This window comes from Notechis scutatus, chromosome 3, assembly GCF_049901735.1.
Source record: "Notechis scutatus isolate UNSWTSFEM ecotype Mainland chromosome 3, rNotScu1.2, whole genome shotgun sequence".
In the NCBI taxonomy this organism is placed as follows: Eukaryota; Metazoa; Chordata; class Lepidosauria; order Squamata; family Elapidae; genus Notechis; species Notechis scutatus.
Window position 1 is genome coordinate 79,808,349 of NC_142011.1, and position 7,080 is coordinate 79,815,428.

The following is a 7,080-nucleotide window of genomic DNA, read 5'->3' on the forward strand; positions in this document are numbered from 1 at the left end:
GCCGGGTTTTTTTTTTTTTTTTTTTTGCGCTTTGCTATTGGTCAGCCGGGAAGCGGGAGGAAGAGCGCCGTCCACTAAGAGCTTCCTGGAAGGGAGAGATTGTGTGTGTGGGGGTGGGGGGGGGGGAATCCTTTATCGGGATAAAGTTTTCTATTTCAGGTGACACAAATCCTTGGCTGGTTGACCTCGCATTGGTGGGATACCCCCCGCCCCCGGCCTCTGAGACAATGAAATGTTTTTGAGTGACCCTGAACGCAGATAAGATAGCCGATCTTCAAAGCAGAGTAGCAGTCTATCTTATAAAATGTTCAGAAAAGAGGGATTTCCCTCAAGCAAACAGGCACGCGCATCTATCCTATGACCCAAATGTCCTCCTGATTTGTCAGATTGCTTGGAGAGGTTCAAAAGATCTGGAAAGCAGCAATTTGGGCAATGTTGGGGCTTGATCGTGATTGTGAATCTTGGGGATCTATTTGGCACTAAACGGAGGAGATGCGATGCGCACACACCTGTTCCACTGTCCTTTCTCATAGTGAAGCTTTTCGGGCTACACAGCTCAGGATATTTTATCTTCCAGTATTACTTGCACCAAAATATACCCCCCCCGCTACCATATCTGAGCTGCCAAAACTTAAAATGGTCGGTAGATGGCAGCAAAGAAACCTTTTAGTATCTTGCCTATTTTGTGGGCCTATCAAAAATCCATTTATTGAATGATCAGAACATTAAGGAAAAGTGGTTGGGGTCTTGATGGTTAACAATAATAATAATAATAATAATAATAATAATAATAATAATAATAATAATAATAATAATAATAATAATAATAATAATAATAATAATAATAATAATAATAATAATAATTTAAAGAGACTGGACTTAGGCAAGCATTGTTTTACTTTGATTTTTTGCCTCTACATCTGCAACAAAACAAAGGCAGCAAAGCTAAGACCACTGAACCATATTTGGCTGCAGACGCCTAGATTGGACCCTAGATAATAGGAAAGAAATGCAGACAATCTATTTTGTCCTGCCATGTGGATATTTGCAGACCAGCTTGGCTAATATTAAACAAAGTAAAGATGGGAACGATTTTGTAAAAAGACTGATGATTTATAGAGTTTTTGGTAACTGGAGTGAGAACAGTTGTGATTTTGAAACTGGTTTGGACAGTGATAGTGGTGGATGTAAATAAGTCAGAAGTGTACATATACATAGAAGGTAGAACAAGCAGCTGCCCTGAAGATCCCATATATTGACTTCAAAAATCCAGATCACCACAAAGCATCACGAAACTTATAGAAAACCCAAGCTATTTGCCACTACCAAATAGTCCTCTGGATATTTGCAGCCTAAATATGGTTCTTGAAGCATAAGGCAAAGTGGAAGAGCAGAACAAAAGGAAGGAAGAAGCCAGGAAAGACTGCCCCATCACAAAAGACATTTTGTTGCTGTCTGGTTCAAAAAGTCCAGAATCGGTCAGATAAGTCCTTGCCCATATCTTCTCAAACTTGGAAAGCTTCTTACACAACAACGGATAGAAAATGGGGACTAGCAGGCCTGTTTTTATTTCTCCTAATTTTTAAAGACATCCCATGCCCTGGAACAACTCTTCCATCTGATTACCGTCTGGTAGATTTTATCTGCAAGTGGAAGCCCTGTGCATAGAGATCATCTATCTATGTATCTATCTTAGCATTCTAGGCACTTTCCTTTTGTAAGTGTCATCTGAATCTCTTCAGTTGTATCCACGATTTGTCAGGCTTCATTATACAGTAAACCTCCATACAACTTTAGGACAGGAAAGGGAAAGAGACAGGTTGAATAGCAGAACCATTGACCAACCAGTATGGTTGATAAGGACAATTCTTAGGCTGTGAGATCTGTTGCAATGACGAGGCAATCGAGGTGTTTGATCATGATCACATGAATCATGATGACTTTATTGGAGTCTAGTCTTGTATTTATACACATTTTTAGTAATCCTCTAACATTGGTTAACTTTGGTTGTTGCTCAACCTTTGTTACTGTCTAGCATAGTAATTAACACAATTAATTATCTCTAGTTAAAGTCTAACACGTTTACTTCCTCTCTCTAATCCTTCTTTGCATTAGTGATTTTGTTTGCCTGAGTTGTATTTGCTTTTGTCCTTATCTGAGGTTTGCCATCAAGATAATGACTTTCCTGCAATTACAACTCTACATATCCTCGTTTTTTATTTTAAATGGAGGATTCAAAGATTTATGAATGTATCTCAATCGTAGAGGATTAAGAGAGAGGAAAGCAGGACAAAACAATGCGAATAAATTTGGAATACATTGAATAAAACAACAGGTTACAATTAGTACAATAATAATAATTATAGCATAAAAGAAAAACTCTGAGCCAAGACCAATCAGGGAGCCAATTGGTTAGCCACTCAAAAGGTGAGTACTGAGCATGGATATTATTTTGAATGTATGATTGTAAATTGGCAAGCTCATCCTCAATAGTTTTATTCAAAGAATGAAATTTTCTGAGGATGAACATTAGTGGCATATTTATCAAAAAAGAATCACATTAAAAATAGGAAAATTGTCAGGATACATATCAGGAGCCATACAAAGTGTATACAAAGAAGAATTAAAGGTACCTGACAACCAATAGTAGTCAGAACAATAACTATAATTCCCTAGTGGTTTTTTTATGTGCTGAGAAGCATCATAATCAGACCAATTATGAAGCCAAGTGTGTTTAGCGTGACAACAGAAACACAGACCCCTTGTAAATTGACTAATTTTCAAGTAACGCCAACGGACAGAATTCAATTGCATTGGGGGTTTAGAAAATAGCCAGGAGTGTGAAATAGATTGTAGTTGTGAGACAATAAATGTAGAAGACATGATCAAGTTAGGGGTAAAAGAAATTTGACCAAATGCCATTGGGGGCTCATAGTATAAAGTAATATTTGTATCATGGATCATAAACATATATTGTGCATGACAAACCTACAAATTAGGTTTAAGACGAACCACAGAAGTGTCATTTTGAGCAGAAACACCATTAACCATAAACAAGAAAATACAAAGTAAAATTGTAACAGAATTAGCAGTAATAATAGCAAAAACAGCAGCAACAAGATTTTCAGGAGTCTGAGGTAATGAGGCCTGTTGCAGTTGTTGTTGAGCTTGATATGTAGTAGATTTAACCTGGCCCCAAGTGATGGGTTGCGGGCGCTTCAACCTTGGAAGCCGGACTTCTGTGTTCAGATGAAGATTGAAATCAGGAATCAGGTTGTGAAGGCCCTGATGCCATGCCATGATACAGACAAACACAGCGTGCTGGAACCCACACTGCTTGTCTAGTAGAAGGATCTTCCACGGCAGCGTAACCACAACCCCAGGTGATCAGCAGTGTAGGGCCTTTCCAGGTTGGATCTGGAGCTTGGCGATACTTTACTAAAGGCCTTGCTAAAGATTCAGTAGTTTGAAAATGCAAAATAACAGGTGAGTCTGCAAGAGAATCTAAAAAGGTTAAATAATTCCAAGTATATAATGCTACAGCAATGAGATTTTGAATCTTTCGCAGATGGTAAGGGCCAGACTCAGTTTGTAATTGTTTTTGAAGCAATGCCTTAAAGGTACGATGAGCTCGCTCAACTATAGCTTGACCCTGAGAGTTGTAAGGAATTCCGTGCACTAAAGTAATATTCCATTTCTGACAAAAGGTTTGAAATTCCTTACTAATATAAGCTGGGCCATTATCAGTTTTCAACTTAGGAAGGCCGACCCATTACAACAAAAGAGAATAGGCAATGAGAAATAACATCCTTTAAGGATTCATCTGTCTTCTGATTTCCTTCAGTCAAGGCATTAGTAAAGAGAGTATGATTTCAAATGTGTTCTACATACAAAGAATACAAGCGAGTTTCCAAACTATTCTTTAAAGATAAAAACAAGGATAACAAATTCTTATCCAAAGAGAGAGAACAATAAGAAAAAAGGAAGAGATTGCATAGCTAAATACACATATTAAGTATCAACAATCAAGTTAATAGGTTGGTCATTGAACAATTGTAAAGCTAAAATCACAGCAGCCAGCTCAGCACGTTGAGCTGAAGTCTGAGTGGCAGTAAATTTAGAATACCATTGTTGTTGAATCTGCCAGATGACCACACCCCTTGTTGGTGAGCCATCAGTAAAAACTTGTAAGAGCTTTTAGAAATAGGATTTCGCACAAAAATGAAAGAAAAGACCAGATTTAAAGTAGTAGTAACCACTATTCTAGGATCCTTGGGTAAAGAATATAATAAGTTTCCCACATATTGAGAAAAGGCTATCTGATATGATTCTGAAATCATCATCAAATGCTCATGTTCAACTTTTGTACGAGTGAAAGCTATGCTAATGAGATCCTGTCCTGTAAGATGTAAGGCTCGTTTACGACCTTTAATAATCAAATCCTCTAATGCAGACTGATAAGGATAAATGTTTCTAGGTAGAGTAGCTGACAAATAAATCCATTCATGAATGTTGACTGCTTGTGAAGAGGCATTAGAATAAAGACATTCTGTGGGTAAGGGTGCAGGAGGAAGAATAGCTAAACAAAGTCCTATTGTTAAGGATGTTATCCTGTCCACATATCGATGCTTAAACTTATTCAATATTTCTTGAAGGCATGTTCTTTGAAGATCAGTTAATACAACTAGATCTCCTGGTGATTGTGCTCCCTTCAAAGACTGAAATAAGGGCAACATATCACCAGTTGTAATGTAGAAGAATGAGCACGCCCAATTAATAATGCCAAGTAATTTTTGCCATTGTACTAAAGTATATGATTTCTGTACTTGTAATTCAGGAAGAATTGGAATGGAGCAATTATGCAACATTCTATGTCCTAAGTAGGTATAAGGTTCTACCTTTTGAATTTTGTCTGAGGCTATATACAGTCCTTGTTCTGCCACAATATTCATTAACTCTTTTAACAATTTAGATTCATCAAAATCTGGGGCTGCTATCAATATATCATCCATATAATGATAGACTAAATAGGAAGGAAATTTATTCCTAAAGGGTTGAAGAGCATTATCCACGAAATATTGACAAAGTGTAGGGGAATTAAGCATTCCCTGAGGCAACACTCACCAATGATATTGTTTTGTGGGCATGCTATTATTAAAAACTTCTCTTAAGTCATGAAGGAAATGCCATTTCCCATTTTTCTTTTTTATAACAAAAACAGGAGTATTCCAAGACTAATAGAAAGTTCTATATGACCAACAGCCAATTGTTCTTGAACCAATTGTTGTAAAGCAGTAAGTTTTTCCTTTGATAATGGTCATTGTTCCACCCAAACCAGCATAGAACAGAGCAATTTAAGAGGAAGAGCCATCATCAAGAATCAAATGAGCATTAAGAAGAGAAAAAGATATCATGGCTCCAAATATTAGTATGAATATCTAGAATGTATGGTTGTAGGAAAAAAGACTTACCAGCAAATGTTGTAACATTAATTTCTTGAACACTCTGCCAAGCAGCTGTAGAACCTCCTATTCCCCACAATGAAGAAATTGTTGTTTTTTGCCACTTTACTGGCCATTGTAAAGAGGAGATGACAGTAACATCTGCTCCAGTATCCAATAACCCTTGAAATGGTTGTTTATTAAGTAAGAGAGAAGAGTTCAGCTGATGAAGTAAGCCTACAGATAAAAAAGTTGATCCAAATCCTGCATCCACGCGATTACCTATACCAGGAGATGGATTTTCATATAGAAGAAGAAACAATTGAACAACAGAAGAATTACAAGGAAGAACTTGAGGAAGATCCACCCAAATCTGAATCATGAGGATACCAGTGTAATCTGAATCTATTACACCAGGCACAACAAAACAGCCCTTTTTGTGTGCAGAAGAATGAGGCAAAATTAAGCCAACTAATCCTGAAGGAAGAGGACCTTTAAATTGAGATGGAACTATTTTAACTTCTAAAGGAATTTTAAACTCACTTTCCTCGAGTGATTAAATCAATCCCAGCGCTACCAGCTGTGGCTAGGGAGGAGTGAGAGAGACTGCTGGAGCAGTCAGGTAATATTTGCTTCCCATCTTCAGGAATCATTGTATAACCATTTTTTATTCCTTCTACAAGTCCTCTTGTAAAATTACCACTAATCCCATAGTCTGTACCTACCTTTTTTAACTCTCCTAAGATCTGATAAGGCAGACCCTCCCATTCTGCTACTTGCAGTCCAAGCTGTGGCCCCTGACCAGGATGATATTGTACTGGACAAACAGACACTAATTCTGCAAGTTCTGTTCCTGAGACAGAGGCATCTGTTTTACAATTCTCACCCATTTTCTGAAAAGAAGACTGAACAATAGAGTCAGGAGGCTTTTGCCCTGTATCTGCAGAAGCTGAGAGAATTGAAGACATATATTCAGGTGAAGGAGGATAAATGACAACATTAGTATAAGGTGAAGGTGGAGGTGTTAAAAGAGAAAGTTCATTGTGACCAAATTTTTCAATTGCATATCTACATAAATGCCACACCTGCAAAACTTCTATTTCTGCTCTAGGTTCAGTATGCAATGTTTTCCCTATACGTTCCCAATCAGTTAATTTTAAAGACCCCTCTTTTGGATACCATAAGCATTGAGCTGCAATCTCCTGGACCAGCCTTAAGAGATTTTTCTCTGGTACCTGAGTATTATTTTTCTTCAACAAATAGCCTAATTCATCTACATGCTTCCTTTGTTCCTCAGAAAGCGAAGACCCCATACTTACAGAAACCAAAAAATGGTTGAGAAACCCCAAAGGGTTGAAGGTGCACCAAATCCTTGCCGGACGAAGTAAGAGGGTCCCTGTTCATGCGCCACTTGTTGCAATGACGAGGCAGTCGAGGTGTTTGATCATGATCACATGAATCATGATGACTTTATTGGAGTCTAGTCTTGTATTTATACGCATTTTTAGTAATCCTCTAACATTGGTTAACTTTGGTTGGTGCTCAACCTTTGTTACTGTCTAGCATAGTAATTAACACAATTAATTATCTCTAGTTAAAGTCTAACACGTTTACTTCCTCTCTCTAATCCTTCTTTGCA